This window comes from Triturus cristatus, chromosome 5_1 (assembly GCF_964204655.1).
Source record: "Triturus cristatus chromosome 5_1, aTriCri1.1, whole genome shotgun sequence".
In the NCBI taxonomy this organism is placed as follows: domain Eukaryota; kingdom Metazoa; phylum Chordata; class Amphibia; order Caudata; family Salamandridae; genus Triturus; species Triturus cristatus.
In genome coordinates, this window is record NC_140587.1 from 183,449,514 (window position 1) to 183,465,908 (window position 16,395).

The 16,395-nt window shown below is 45.1% G+C and overlaps 1 protein-coding gene across 1 annotated transcript in view; it reads right to left on the reverse strand.

Annotated features, from left to right (window-relative positions):
* LOC146830611 (ly6/PLAUR domain-containing protein 2-like) overlaps nucleotides 1-16,395 on the reverse strand; it is a 480,941-nt gene that overhangs the window by 346,632 nt on the left and 117,914 nt on the right. The window lies entirely within an intron of this gene.

The window sequence follows — 16,395 nt, forward strand, 5'->3', positions numbered from 1 at the left end:
GGTCTTATTCCCAGATCAAGCCTGAGAGGAAGAATGGGTGAACTAATAGGTAAGGAAGCTAACTGCCTGAGGAACCGCTTTTCCGTGACAGTAATTGCAGGGATACACTTATGTCCCCACAATTCGCCACCGTATATTATAGCACCACAGGCCTGCATTTTATAAATTTCATGGGCGGGCCCAATAGGTTTTATCGTCGACTTATTCCATAATTTAATAATCCCCCCAGCCTTTTGTATTAGCTTAAGGTGAGATTTAGTCTGGTGTTGAGCCCAGGTCATATTCTCGTTAAGAGTCAAACCCAAATGCTCAAACGTTTGTACTCTTTCTAGGCTCACACCATTTATAACCGGATTTGGTTGGGTTAACTTAGGGGGGTTAAAAATCATAAATTTTGTCTTGGCCGTATTTATTTCCAGCCCCCTATCAGAGCAGAATGCGACGAAACCCTCTAAAACTCGCTGGATGCCCATAGGCGTTTTGGCGAGTAAGAGGGTATCGTCAGCGAACATAATAGCTGATATCCTTATGCCACCAAGCTTTGGTGCATCTCTGTTGGGGACCGCATTCAGGCGGGAGATAACACCGTTTACATAGAGGCAGAACAGGGTTGGCGCCAGAACGCAACCCTGCCTAACCCCCCTGGCGACGGGAAAGCTAGACGACAAATTGCCTTCTCTCCCACACCTGACCTTTGCAAAATTATGAATGTGGAGTCTTATAATAATATCCAGTAGAGGAGGAGGTATTCCTAGGTCCCGTAGGACATTCCATAATTTCCTACGTGGGACTAAATCAAAGGCCGCACGCAGGTCTACGAAGACAGTATAGAGAGAGCCACCCTTGACCTTCGCCGTCTTCCAAAAAGCATAGCCAATCTAAAAATCTGGTCGATGGTTGTTACACTCTTTCTAAAACCTGCCTGATACTGGCTCAGAATCTCTGCATCCTCCATCCAGTCCAAGAGGCGATCAAGGATCAGCCTTGCAAAAAGTTTTTGATCTACATCTATTAGGCTGATTGGCCTATAGTTGGCTGGGAGCAGGGGCGACCCCTTCTTAAAAATCGGGACTACCTCCGCTCCCAGCCAATTGTCAGGGACCGCCATACCACCAGAAATAGCATTAAAAGTTGTCAACAAGTAGGGCGCCCAAACCTTAGGTTCCTGTTTGTAAAGATCTCCCGGAACCTTATTCAGCCCTGGTGCTTTACCCACAGGTAGTCTAGATATCGCTAGGTAAACCTCGCTTAGGGTAAAAATAATCGCTTCTAAGCCGTCAGTACGACTCGGCAATCTATCATCCGAAGGGTCTTCCAAGCAGGGGTCATCCCCTTTGTACAGGGTACTAAAATGATCTTCCCATACCACTGCAGCAATATTCGAAGTTACTGCAGGGTCGGGGTCAGGTGAGCCTGTGGTCACAATCTGCCAGAATTTGCATCCGTCCTTGACGGCTAGCTATGTAGTTAACCTAGCCCAGTTCTCATTGCCCCACTCAAGCTTAGCATGGTGTATTAGGTGGCGATATACTTGCCTCCTTTGCTGGATAGTTTCCCTGCTTGCAGTATTCTTTACTGCATCAAGTAGTTCGCTCTTTGCTAGTCTGCATGTCCTATTATACCAGGATTGCTTCCTTCGTGTCCTTTTCCCACCAGAACCTGGGGGATTTAAAATATCTGAGAGTCCTAAGAATAGTAATTTATTAAATTCTCCCAGTCTTTGAAAGAAATCAGACACAGGCTGTTCGATAAGGACAGCCACATCTGACAGTACTGAAGCAACCCTAGCATAAAGACCAGATAATTCCTCAGGGTTATCAGCCAACTTATCCCATCTTACCCTACGTCTATTACTAGAAAGGGTAGCCCTACTAGATATACCAGAGAGCGATCGTAGTCTGTTCTTGCAGACATCTGGGACTAAGAAATCCAAAATCAAGGGATTATGGTCGCTCTCGCCCCGAGGAACCACCCTAAAATCTGAGACTCTATTCCAGGCCCTGCACTGGACAAAAATGTAATCAAGACGTGTCTCCCTCCGCGCCTTATTAAATGTAGGCATGGAGGGGTTATCAGATTTTGCACGGCCGTTACAAGCCCTGATCGAGTGGGCAAGGGTCAAATATGTAATTTGGACGGCAAGAGGAGTCCACGTCCGTGCCACCGGGCCTACAACTGGTGGAATCTTCCAAAGATCATCCTCCTCCTGATTTATACCGTCCAACAACCCTTCAAGCGGTTCGAAATGGGAGTTGAAATCACCTCCCAACACGAACATGATACCCTCTGGAATTCTGGACAGGACTGTGGACAGCTCTTCAATTGCCCCTGACTCATCGGAAAGACTCACAGGTCTAGAATAGACATTGACCATAGCAAGTCTAAAGCCAGACTGCCACTCCAGAAACACACACTGAACATCATCAGTCTCAGTGTCCAGGACTGTGGGTCTGCAGCCCAAATGGGTTGCAACTCAGATTGTTAGGCCCCCTGACGGTCGGCCCTTTCCTCCCCACCTAGCAGGGACTGAAAAAGAAGCATATCCCAAACGGAATAGCTCTTCCCTTGCCCATGTTTCCTGGAAAAAACAGATATCATGGAGATCTATAAAAGATCCCCATTCAGGACAGGCCAGCTTGTTACCAAGGCCTGCTAAGTTCCAGGAAAGAATTTTTAATACTGGTGGGCCTGGGGAGGTATCAAAAAGTTGGACGGGAGAAGGCTCATTTCCTGGATTCACCAATCGGAAAGGCGATTGACCTCGCGGTGAGTGCCCGATGCAAGCGGCAACAGCCATTGCCCCCGACTGCACTTGATGGCAATTCCCTCCTTCAGTGCTCTTAATACCGTCCTCACTAGAAAGTCAGTCAACCTGCTCAAGACAGCTATACCTATTAATGCATGAGTAATCACCTAAATTGGGAGTCTCATGCTGAATATAGCTAAATCTTCTGCCTAGAGGTCTAGGTCCCACCCTTGTCCATTCATCAGAAGTCCCTAGATGGTTGCGGAAATTACATGGGGGATAAAAAAAGGAGAGTGGAAAAGGTTGAATAGATGTACCTTCCTTACTACCCAGCCAATTACAAATATGGGAAACAATTTGTGGATTTCTAAAATTTACCAGAATACAGTCGCCCCTCAATTTCTTCTCAGTATGACCTAGCCCAGTTACCCTCCTAACCATCAACAATTCACCTCTCATAGATAGGGGGAGGGGTCTATGAATGTTCAACCAACTGATGACCTTGTTTTTTAAGGACTCATAAGTTTCTAATACAGAATTTTTGAACTCAGGAACACCAGTTAGGACAATTACATAAGGTGCGACCTCTGGAGGAAGGTTTACTACAATTTTCCCGCTTAAGCTTGGTAGGTCTTGTGTATTACGGCCAACAGTCTCATTCGGGATCTTCCCTAGTTTGATCACATTTGAATTATCTACCGGGTTAGAATTCCTTACACCGGAAAGGGGCTGACCTTGGGAGGGAAGTGAGGTTACAGATGTACCCGGTAAAATAGAGTGCGATCCTATCGTAGGTTTTGTGAGGGCAAAAGGATTAGGCAAGGAGGGATCAGCAATATTTGTTAACACCACACTTTGTGTGCTGCCCTTGGACGTCAGGCAGCTCTCGATATTCCCTGTTACCAATTCTATTTTATTGAGCCTGGCATCAATAGAATCAAATCTAGCCATCAGAGGGGCGAGGAAATCTTTTAAAACATTAGCGATAACATTAATGAGGTACTCTCCACCCCCTCCAAGCCCCACTTCAGAGATACCCAAAAGAGGTTGAGGTGAAGACAATATTTGTACCGGGTCAGGTGGGACTGGGGTAGGATTAGAATTTAAAATTACCAGACTATCCGGAGGAGGAATCGTAGTTAGTGGGTTGTAACGGGGGCAATCTATCTTAGCCCTTTTGCCTCCCTTAGGCTTCCTCACTCCCTTCCTCTTTGGAACAGCGCCCTCCCGAGACCCACATGCAGAAGATATCTTTAAGTCACTCCCGCCTTCATCAGTCAATACAACTTCAGAGGTAGAGGGAGGAAGACTCTCAGGGATGGGTTGGAGTGAATCTCGTCGGGAGGATGTACTAGACCTGAGTTCTTGCAGGACAGAGTCTATTGTTTGGTCAATACTGTCCATGAGAGCAGTATGAGAGTCGTCTAAATTCTCGAAGGGTCTGACAGTTGACATTAGACCCAGAGACGATCTTCTAGTACTTGCGATCCCATCTGACAACCGACTTTCCAGAAGATCCAATTCATTGTTCACCACAGAGTGAGCCCTAATAATAAAATTATCAAGGGTACCTGTAACCATAGAAACTACTGGCGTGGCTTTGCTTCTCGTTTCCCTTGAGGACATGACCTCGTTCTTCACCTAATGGTAGAGGGTACGGGTAAGAGGGGGGGCCCAGTCCGGTCTTGCCCGTGCTTGAACGGGCTTAAACGGGCCCGCCCTTTGCCCGGGCTTTGCCCCGGTCTGCGCCCCGCACGCGTCACGCTCACGCGAGACTGGGCGTGGCTTAAATAGTCGGAAGGAGGAGTCGGGAAGAGGACCCAGGTGCGATAACTGAAGAATGTGCAAGGCATGCGGGTCCTCGCAGTCCCAACACTGAAATGTTCCTTTTAAAAAACACTTGTTCGTAAACAGCAGCCGGTCAGCTCCTCCAGGGCAACCCCAGCGAGTGGGAGATTAAAAAGCAAGCAATGTCCCAGCCTACTATCACATTGGGGCCTGTAGATCATCAGCTCTGTGCTGCCTTGGAGCGTGCTCATACCCAAAGGTTTTTGCCTGGTGGCACATAGCTGGAGTTCTGTGTGCTGATGATTGTTCTCTGCGGTAGCACAATGTGGGGCATGAGGAGTCTGCCATGGCAGAGAGAGATAAAGAGAGCACAGTGGTTGCTGGTGTTGACGAAGCCGCCTGTGCCCCATGACAGTGAAAGATGGCAGAGATGCAAGAGGAGCCAGAGATGAAGGAATGTGTAACTGGCAGAGAGTCTAAAATGCAGCAACCTTCTAAATAACGCTCAGAGTGAAGAAAGTATTCTGACAATTTCTGGGTCTGTGGATCAGTGCCAAAGTTGAAGATGAAGAGGTAAAATGTTCACTTTAAGAGCAAAAAATTAAATCAGTCTTGAAACTAGAAACTCTGACTTTTATCAAGAGAGCTACTTTGAGCAAGAAAAATCATTCATAGCTACTAACAAATATCATCATTCTTACAATAGACACAATCAGACTTCAATTGTGCATTTCCTATGCAGGATTGTCTGCATTGACCAGGTGAGTGCATGGAGGCAGGATCAGAGCTCAGGAATGTTATAACTGCCTTTCCAATTGAAATGCCTCTGCATGAGTAAAGTAATGAAAGTCTTTGAAGCAAGTGTCCTCTGACACCAGGGATATAACACCAAAGGTCAGCCCCAAACTCAGCATGAAGGGTGGGTCCAGTGTCAGTGCGAAGTATGTTTTTTTATAAATGCAGTAACTTTGCCTCTGAACATCAGCTTGTCAGGTTTGTGAAAATAAAATCATTTTCTATCAAGTGCACGCTTTTTATGTTGGGTGGATAAATTAAATTCCCCTGCAAAAATATTTTGTATTCTGAAACAGCAACATGATTGCCTCAAAATAATATCTTTTCGTTTCATTAAATATATGTTTGGTGCCCGAACATAAGATTGTATTTTTATTAAGGTATTGAAATGTGGAACTGCCTCACATGTCGGAATCTGCCTTGCATGCCGATACATATCACCATTGAATTACAGGTATGGCCACCATAGTGCCAAGGATGTACTAATATAAAATATTTGGTCATCTTCCTGCCCTGTCCACAGTATGTCAAAAACGGCCACCAATATATCATATTGGAACTATGACGAGGCCTACTGGGCGGATACCATAACTTTTTTTTACTTACTGCGGAGCCCGAGCAACCTTGGCCGATGCCCGGTGGAGCTGTCCTATGCAGCTATAGAGGAGTCTGGCTCTGGTTCACCCCCTCAGCCGCCATCTACCCAGCTGGGCATCTGACATTGTTTTTTCTGCATCTCCCTGTTGTGTTTCCTTCCCTCTCCCGCCTCCTCCCAGCTCCACCAGCCTATCACTGGACCCTAGACTTTTTGTCCCTTCCTGAACTCGTAACACAATGTTTCCTTATGTTAGCGCTAGACCTAGTCTTTTGGCCGATGCCCGGTGGAGCTACCTGATAGCTATAGAGGAGATGGCCCCCTTGGCCATCACCTACCCAGCCGGACTTTGAGCAGATTTTCCTTCGTCTCGCCTTCGCATTCTCCCTCCCACCCCTTTACCCTACCCCATTTCCCCCTCTATGCTCCATTTTCTCGTCCCCTTCTTTATGTTCTTCCGTTGAGACCTAGCTATTTGGCCGATGCCCGGTGGAGCTACCTGATAGCTATAGAGGAGATGGGCTGTGGACTTCCCCCCTCGGCCGTCACCTACCCAGTCGGACTTTGGGCAGACTCTCCCTCGTCTCTCTATCCTATTTCCCACATACCCCTTTACCCTACCCCCTCTCTCTTCTAAGCTCTTTTTATCTCGTCTTTACGCTCTTGAAATGTTTTTCTAGTAACTGATGTAACTGGTAATTGATGTAATTTTGTAACTATGTGGAACCTTATGTAAAGCACTCTGATACCTCCGGGTCTAGCAGGCGCTATATAAAACTCAAATAAATAAAAAAATAAAATAGGTGTGGCCACCACTAAGACAACAAGTAGCCATGGTTAGGTCTAGGATGTCAACAATATGTCATGTATTTCTGCCATTAAGATAAGATCAATCTTATGACAGAATAGGGCGCCTTAACAACATGAATACCCATACGTTGTAAGGGATGGCTATTTCTATGCCATAGGTGAAGTGGAATTGTCATCGTTATACCAGTAGTGGACACAATAAGGCCAAGAATACTATGTTTTGCAAGGATGAGCACCATATGTCGGGGGAGACCATGGGTAGACCAAGGATACCTACAATAGGTGAGAACCAGTGTCCAGGGCCACGAGTATGCCGGATGCAACCAAATGCTACTGCTTGTCACATGGGCCAAGGATAACCACCATCGTGACTAGCGCCTGTAAAGAAGGGACACGAGGCACACCACGTCATGCTAATGCAAATACACACAAAGGCACGCAAGGTGTCCATACACATAAACACAAGCATGTAATTTTGCACACAGACACACAAATGTACATGCTCCAGTCAAGGATTAGACATTGACAAGGTCTGTTTAGTCCCCGGCTTGATTGCAAAAAGTAAGGGTGGGTGCTCCTAGCCATGGTGTCACCATGCACAGATGAGTGTGCATGGTAGGCATCACGTCTCCTTAAGAGTGTTTCACTTAGGAAAAGAAAAAAACAACAAAGGTTCAGAAAAACCTCTTTGACAATCTTGTTCTTTTCCCAAAATGTTTTGTTGAAGAATGGTATCATCAATGAAGTACAGAGTTAGCGTACAGCATGAGAAAATCCATATTACCAGTGACTTGTACATCATGTTGATCAAGAAGCATTGAATAGTAAAGAAAGAGGAGGTGGAAAAAGTAGGGGGTGGAGGGCAATGGAGTAGAGAGGAAGCAGAGGAGAGGAGTGGGTGAGGGAGGTGGACCTGGTTACTCCTTGGTATTTGGGTGTGAGATGAATGAATCCCCGAAGAGAAGAGGTGTCCCATATTGTGTCATTGTTTAAGTGGCGCTTGGTGGGAGATCAAGGTGATTCTGATTTCTGTAAGTATGAGTCTAAGGGTACCCATAACCACCTGGAGGCATTATGATTATGGTCTTTGTTAAGGATGATGCTGTCTTAGCTTCTGAGTAAACCACCCAGGCCCAGCAAGTGTGGTAAGATAAGGTTTTGTCTTCCTCCCAGTCGCAGAATATTGTTGTGGCACCAAGGGTAAGTAGTATGTAGAGTAATAGAGCTTTGTGTTATTTAGTGGTAAAGGAGGGGTATTAATCCAAGGGCCCAGAGGGATGAAGACCGGATTCGAGTTGAAGTTACCTTGGAAGATTTCATTGATGGTCTTGTTGATTCCTTCCCAGAAGGATTGCAGATGTTTATTGCTGAAAAACATATGTTCATGATCCCCAGTTTCTTCCGAACAGTTTCAACATTTGTCTGAGTCTATTAAACTACGTTTGAACTGTTTGGCAGGGGTCCAGAAGCGTCTGTGTGTCAGCCAAATGTTGCATTGTGCAAGGATTGGTGACATTTTGAATTTGGTAACAGATTTCCATGTGAGTCCAGTTGTGGTCAGTAAGAATGTCAAGGCATGATGCGGACCATTTGTCCTGGATTTTAGGGCGAGTTTTTGATGTTTTCTCCCCCAGAAGTTTGTAAAGTTGTAACCCTTGATGTTCTTCTGTTGATATTAGTTTTAGCGTGTCTATAATGTTTGGTGGATGTGGGCTCAAGAAGGCTCAGTTCTTGTTGATAGCCACTTTGAGTTTGAGGAAGTTGTAGATTCTATAAGGGATATAATATTTTTGCTGTAGTGACACAAACGAGCAAAGGTTGTTGTGTTTATTAGATCTTTTATATAAAGTATGTTGTAATTAGTCCATGTCTGCCAGTGTAGCATTTTGCCATTATTTTTGATTAGAGAGTTGTGCCATAACGAGGCAAATAAGGAGTTCTTTATTTTTCCTAAACATTTACTGGTTAATTGATTTATGGCCTCTATTGTGTCTTTAATAACATTTGAGGAGTGTAAGGCTTTGATACTTTTAATGGAAATAATGGCCTTCAGAGCAAATGGTGAGATAAGGTCTTCATGTCCATGTGGGAGGAATGACTTCGGCCTGGTCTGTGTCCAGTGAATAGATTGCTTGATTAAGTATGCAGATTGATATCTGATTAAGTTGGGAAAGTCACACCTCACCTTTTTCTTTATCTAGTCTGATTTTCTTTGCTGAAATCATGGGCCTTTCATTGCGTCAGATGAGTTTATCTAGTGTTTTGAAAACAATTGTAGATAATTTTAGAGAAAACATGCTTGCAATGAAGTTGACTTGGGGGGCTTTTATCATCTTAGTGCATACCAGCCTTCCCCACCACTTGAAGGTTTTACATACGAGTTGATCAGGTTTAAGATTTCAGGCACACCACTGTTTGCTTCTTCTTCCGGGCAGGCTGCTGTTTTCAGGGATATTGAATATAAGGGAATATTTGTGATACTGTTGCTTTGGCATATGTCTATTAATTTGGTTTCCATGGCAAGGAGAAAGAATATTGGGGACAAGGGACAGCTTTGCCTGGTGCCTTATGAGAGTTTCAATGTATCTGAGAGTGAACCATTCACTCTTACTCTGGCAGTTGGGTTACAGTAGAGGACAAATAGCATGCCTTTGAGGGCAGAGCCCAGATTGTATTTGTGGAAAGTAGACCTGAGAAATGGCCAAGTCACCTTATCAAAGGCATTTTCTGCATCTAAGGCAATGGCCATAGCAGCAGATTGTAAAATGGGAACTTTTTTTTGTACATGTGCAACGAGTCTAATGTTATCCCAGGCTAGTCTGCGCTTGATGAAGCCTGTTAGAGAGGAATGAAATATCGATGCGAGTAGAATTTTGTATCTTGTTGCTAGGGTTTTTGCCTATATTTTGAAATCTACATTGAGTAGGGAAATGGGCTTATCATTTTTAATCTCTAGAGGGTCCATATTTTCTTTGTGTATGGCTACTATTGTAGTTTCTGTGACGTTTGGCCTTATCTTACCAGTAGTAAAGTAACAATCAAAAAGAGTTTTTGGATGAAAAGCAATCTGGGGTTCAAAGGTTTTGTAAAAGCATGCAGAGAAACCGGCAGGCCCTGAGACTTTCCCTATTTTAAGTGATTTAATAGTTTTCCCTATTTTGGGGTCGATTCCGATCCTGGATTTTTTTTTCCCGTACGACTCGCATCCGTATTTTTTTAAGTACAAATCGTACGAGTCCGGTACAAACGGCGAAGTACGATTCGTACGTGGAAAATACATACGAATCGCCTCGGGAAAAGTCTACAAGACGTCCCCGGACAGGTTTACTTACAACTCGTAAAACTGAAGTCCGAGCGCGCAAGTACGATCCATACCGCCCGTCCGAAAACACAAGCGCATGGAAAAGGCCCCGTATGGAGCGAACTTTGTACGACTCCTACCCCGAGTACACTTGTGCCCGGGGTACGAGTCGTACGGCCCCCCCAGCCACCCACCCCTCCCACGTACGTCTGCACCGTACCCCCCACCCCCCGTATGTACGGACCCTACCCCCCACCCCATATGTACGGACTGTACCCCCCACCCCCGTATGTACGGACCACCCTATTCCAATCCATTCCACCCCAAAGAGTCCGCCCAGTCTAATCTATCCACCCTACTCAATCCAACCCACTCTACCCCAATCCAATCTACCCCAATTTACTCCAGTCCAATCCACCCCACTACCTCAATCTACTCCAACCCACTCATCCTATTCCACCCCACTCCAATCCACTCTCCTCCACTCCACTCTTTGCCACTCCACTCTATGAAAAAATATCTGACAGACTGTGGGAGGCTATTTTGCTCCCACAGATCTTCATCAGAAACGGTCTCAGTAGCTTTAATGAGATGTCAACTCAAATATTTGCCTTAATTGACTTGAGATGCCTGGCAGCAGATCTGCACTTCAAGGAATCTTCACTGCACACTCAGTCTCTAGCACAGTGCACAGTTTTCACAGACGATATCTTGCCTCTCCAAATGTCAATGCTTAATCCAGTTCAAACTGGATTTGCCTCTCAGGGTACCTTCCTGCACAAAAACAATCACTACAGGCATTTTCCTCTTTCAATGCTTGCTGTAGACTGCAGCATGCATTAAAAGAGGAAAAAACGAGGAGAAATGAAAATATTTCTCCTTGTTACGCCTCGCTACGCCACCCCTAGGGTGGTGCAGCATACTGATTTATTTCCAGGTTTACAAATCCTCGTAAATCAGGAAATGTGTCTGGTTCCATGGGTGTTGCGCAGGAACACCCACAGCAACGCCCATGGAGCTCCCCTTTCATGCAGAGTGCTGCGTGTAAAGGGGACGTTTTTACAAGGACAGGAAAAGCTGGGTGGCTCTTCCTGTCCTTGTAAACATGGGGTAGAGAAATGCGCTGCCAGTGCGTCACAAAAAGTGACGTACTGGCAGCCCACAGGGCTTGTAAATCTGCCCCAAAGTCTGGAGATTTGACAAGGACTATGGCTGAACTGGCTTCTAATTTACAAATAAAAGGGTCTATGTTTGACAGGGACTATGGCTGAACTGGCTTCTAATTTACAAATAAAAGGTTTTATGTATGTAGCAAATAGCAAAGGAGAGCAGGGACACTCCTGCCTTGTCTCTCTCTCGATATTGATTAATCCTCATTGATTTCCCATGATTTGCAACTTGACCACTGGACACCTATACAGTGCTTGTATTGCTTTTATAAAACTCGTCCCAAAGCCAATCCTTCTCATAAGTTCCCAGGGATATTCCCAATTGACCTTGCTGAATGCCTTCTTAGCATCCAACAGAGCTACAGCCATTGGTTCTCCCGCAACCTACGGCACATCAAAAAGCGTACATGGTCCATGGTATTCCTACCATGAATAAATCCAAGTTCATTCCCTAATACCAATTAAGCTATAATTTGACTCATCTGGGTGGCAAGCATCCTGGAGTACAGATTCATATCGCTGTTGGTCAGTGTGATGGGGCGTTATGATCCTGGGTCGGCCGGTAACAACTTTTTTTAAAGAAGACTACAATAGTGATGCTCATCCTGGATTCAGGAGCTATGCCTCCCCTCTGCACTTGAGCAAAGAGTTCCATCATATCTGGCACTAAGACTGAATAAAACGTTTTATAAAACTCCAATGGGATTTGATCAGCGCCACAGGCTTTCCCTCGGGGTAGATCTTTGAGTGATGCTCTTAATTCCTGTGTAGTAAATCCTGCCCCTAGCATGTCTTGTTCCTCTTGTGTTAAACTTTCCACGGGCTTTGAGGCCGACACTTGCTCAATACTCTGTGCAACCTCTTGAGATTGAGCATGATAAAGATTTGCATAATAATCACAGAGACCTTCCTGTATATCCTCAAGATCCGAGGCCATTTTGCCACCCATAGCTTTAATTTCCTTTATGCGTGCTCTAGCTTGTTCTGTCGAGTGTATATTGTTAATAGGCTACCAACTCTTTCATTAAATTGGTAGTAGTCTTGTCTTTTAGCAAGGAATTGCTCTGCAGTTTTTGGCTGTAATGTCATTGATTTGAGTTTTATCTCTAACTATCAGCCTGAACATTAGCTCCACCTTGTTTTATTTCTGAGATTAGGAAAGGTTTTGCTGTGATGAGGTTTTGATAGGATTGTGCTATCTGTAATTTCTCAAGTTTTTGCTGATTCAGGCTGTAGCTCAAAGTTTCACCTCTTATTCCTGCCTTAAAGGCTGCCCAAATCACTCCCGGAGTGGCGCTCCCCCTATATGAATCAAGAAATTTGAGGATCTGAGTATTCATATGGGCTCTATAGCTGGGGTCTACCAACAGGGCTCTCTCAAAGGTCCACCTGGTAATGTTCCTGGCAATCCCATCTCTCCCAATTCCATTATTAGCGGGTTATGGTCTGACATTACTTTAGGGTATATTTCGATTTTAGCATCCCTTAACTGTGTTGATGACATCAAAAAAATAATCCAACAGGTCAAAAGTCGAGTGAGGAGCCGAATAATACCAATAGCCTGTGTCAGATACCCTTAACTCCTCCCATACATCAGCCACACCTATTTCCCTTTTGGGATTTTTAAGAGCTTTAAATACCTGTGGCTTCCATCCTACATAGTTGCTCGGTACTTGTGGCTGCATACATCTTGATCCATTAAGATTAAGATCCACACAGATGATATAATAGGCCGGCCAAACTGGCAATTCCACTGAAAGAAAGTCCAGTATACCAGGATCATCAAGAACCGCTCCATGAATCGTGCATAGAGTAAAGGAACCTTCACCATATCGCCATTCCATAATAACCCACCGCCTGTATCTATCTACTGTACTACGTACACACTCACCCACCCCTCTCCGAGCTAAAATTGCTACCCCCTTGAGTTTTAGTGTTTTGGGTGGTATTGGCAATTAAATTAAAATTCTGTGACTCCAACATCTTCGTGTTTGAGCTCTCTATGTGTGTTTCATGCAGACAGTAAAGGTCCGCATTAAGAGCTTTTAAATCCTGCGCTATCCTTTGTCTTTTCCCACTATTGTTGAGGGCACAAATATTTATAGTGTACAATATGGATCTTAGCTATTAGCTTGTTGTAACTCTAACTGACTGGCTGACCATTCCATTATCCAGTCTAATCCTTTTTGAACTAATCTACCAGGCAGCCACCATTTCTGCAAACTGTTGTCTGTTCCTGCACTTATCAAACAATATATCTTAATGGCCCTCCTCATATTAGCGATGATCTTCACTGCTCCCCACCCGTCCCATTGAAAAACCAAACCACCTCTAACCCTCCCCCACTCTAACCTTCCTAAGCCCAATCTATCCTTCCTGCCCCACCCCTGCCATAACCCCCCTTCCCCTGCCTTCCACTAGAGGCAAACAGGCCCCCAAGACCTGTCGGTTGTTTCCCGCACATGCCTTCCTCCACCCTCGGGCTCCCTATCCAAACACCACCCATGATTATAGTTAAGAATTTCATGTCAGAAGCCGAAAACAGCAAATGATCCTCTGGCCTCTCAGTATATAGGCATCTCCCCACAGCCTCATCCGCCATGATCACTATTGCCAATGTGCCTCCCATTATGTTAAAGAGATTATACCAATCCATACCTTAAGACAGGCTTGTGCTATCAGGTTACTGAAGGAAACTAGCTTTGTGGGCCCAATCTCATTAAATATTCTTTAGCCTGTCTTTCTGAAGTGAAGGTTCTGGTTTGACCTTTAACAATTGTTTTAAGGCGAGCTGGAGCCAGCAAAAATGCTTCCCGTCCAGCTTCTTCAAAAGGTTTTATAAGTTGCCTCAACCGCCACCTTCGCTCTACCGTGGCAGGTCTAAAATCAGGGCGTACAAAGAATGTTAGGTCTTTAAAGTTCCGCTGGGCGTCTGGCCTTTAAAGTTCCGCTGGGCGTCTGGCTGAGGCTTCTCAAAAATACTTTGCCAGAGAAGGAAATTCCCAAAATACACCACGACTGCCCGAGGTCCACTGTCAGTTGTTCCTCCAGAAGAATTCTGATTCCTGCCCATTAGTGGGTATCTATGTACCCTTTGTACTTCGATCTCCCAGTTCCAAGACACAAGTTCTGGGAGGGCAGTCTTTAATAGGTCAAGCATAAAGAATCTGATATCACTGCCCTCTGCACCTTCATTTATTACGAGAAATTGAAGATTATTTTGCATTTGGCGTTTTTCAAAGTACTTGATCTTCCATAATAAATCCACCAACTCTGCTTCAGTCTCTTTTGTCCTCCCTTTATTGCGCTGAGTTTCTCCCCAATCTCAACACATGCCTTAGCTACTTTTTTATCTATCCCCTGTAGCTGTTTAGTAGCAACTCTGGCTCTGCGACCCTCAGATCTTGTCTCTGCTTGATGTTATTTAATCGTATTCAAAATAAGTTTTAATGTAGCCTCATTTGACTACTACCCAGTATTAGCTGTGACCTTCTCTCCAGCGACATTGTAACTCCGATGGCCCTCAGCCTGGCAAATCAATTGTGTGTCCGAATAATCCCATTTTAGTGCTTCTGTCAGCGGTAGAGATTTTTCAGAGAGGTACTTCCCCTGCTTTTCCTGAGCCTTCTATGGTTTCAGATTCAGTGCCCCCCTGCATTGTGGAGAAGCTACCACCACTCGCTCCCAGTGGGGAGTCACTAGGCTCCCCGTCGCTAGGCTCCTGTCGCTTGTTCCAAGGCTCACATCAGAGGGCTTAGATTCATCTGTGAGGGAATACAAATGTTCAACCCCCTCGCGGGACAGGTCCCTCCCCTGCCCCATTGGGCTCTGCAACCCCCTCCTTACTTTTTACGATCACCATTTCTTTTAGATCAAATGCCAAACTTTGCTCAAATTCATTTGCCCTTTTGGAGACTGAAACACACACACTCGGGGGTCTCCCCCAAGTGTTCAACTACAGATAATTTGCTTGCCCTCGATATATTCCAACCCTCTACCTTGGATACAGTTTCCAATTCTGCTAGTATCTCCTTTGGGCTTAAAACAGCCTCTTCAGAAGTCTTACCTCTGCAGCCTGGGGGTGCATCGTTCACGTTGATATCCCATGTGTCCTTCCCACCAGTCTTGGTTGATCCAGAAGACCCAGGGCTCACCGACAGGGCGGTCAGAATAAAATCCGTTATTGCCGATTGTGGAGTTATCTGTGCGTTTCTTTCACCTTCTACAACCTGTGCACTGGCCTCTATCCCACAGGTATTTGCAGCCACTCCTGTTTTAGCTGTCCCAGTCTTGTGCTGAACTCCAGTGCTGCCACCACCACGGTGCCTCTTCATCCGGCAAGATGCCCCTACTGTGCTCGTTGTTGCCCGAGAGCTAGAGCCCTCAGTCTTGTCGTGGGCAGCTTTAACATTTTTCAGCTCCATTAACTCTCCTAAGGCGTTCGTGAAACTAGCTAGCACTCTGATGCCGGTGCGGATTCACCCAGAGCATGAGTCTTGTCGGATGGAGATGATCAAGCAAATCCGCCCAGCAGCAGAGCGCTGGAGGTTTTGAAATCGCGGCTCAATGACCGGTTGGTCCAAGAAACTAACCCAAGTGTCACCAATGTCACCAATGTCACCAGTGTGTCAAACGTTGATGTGGGAAAGTGGAGGCAACTTGTAGAAAAAGCTCTGTACATGTAAAATGGCACCGCTTCCTACCAGTCCTAACTGGGACACATGACAGGTTGGGAGTTTTGACTCGAGACTTCTACACATGTGACAGGCCTTCTTCCATGAATCAGGATCAAGTTTCCCTCTTCTATCCCTCCGCTATCCTACTCAATCCAAATAACTGATTAATATCAACCACTCAAATTACTTTCATATTTCACTGTACTAATTCACCACTAATCCTTTATGAGTTCCAGAGGAGCATGCTACTCGCCAATAAAGTGCTTCAACACCCATTAGGGGTAACAAGCGCTATATAAATACAAACCTTTCTCCCTCTTCTATCCCTCCGCTATCCTTCTGAATCCAAATTACTGACTAATCTATCCACCACTCAAATTACTTTCATATTTCACTATACTAATTCAATACTAATCCTTTATGGGTTCTGGAGTAGTGTGCTACTCACCGAAAAAGCGCTTTGATGCCTCATCAGGGGTAGTAAGCGCTAAATAAATGCAATTACAATACAATAC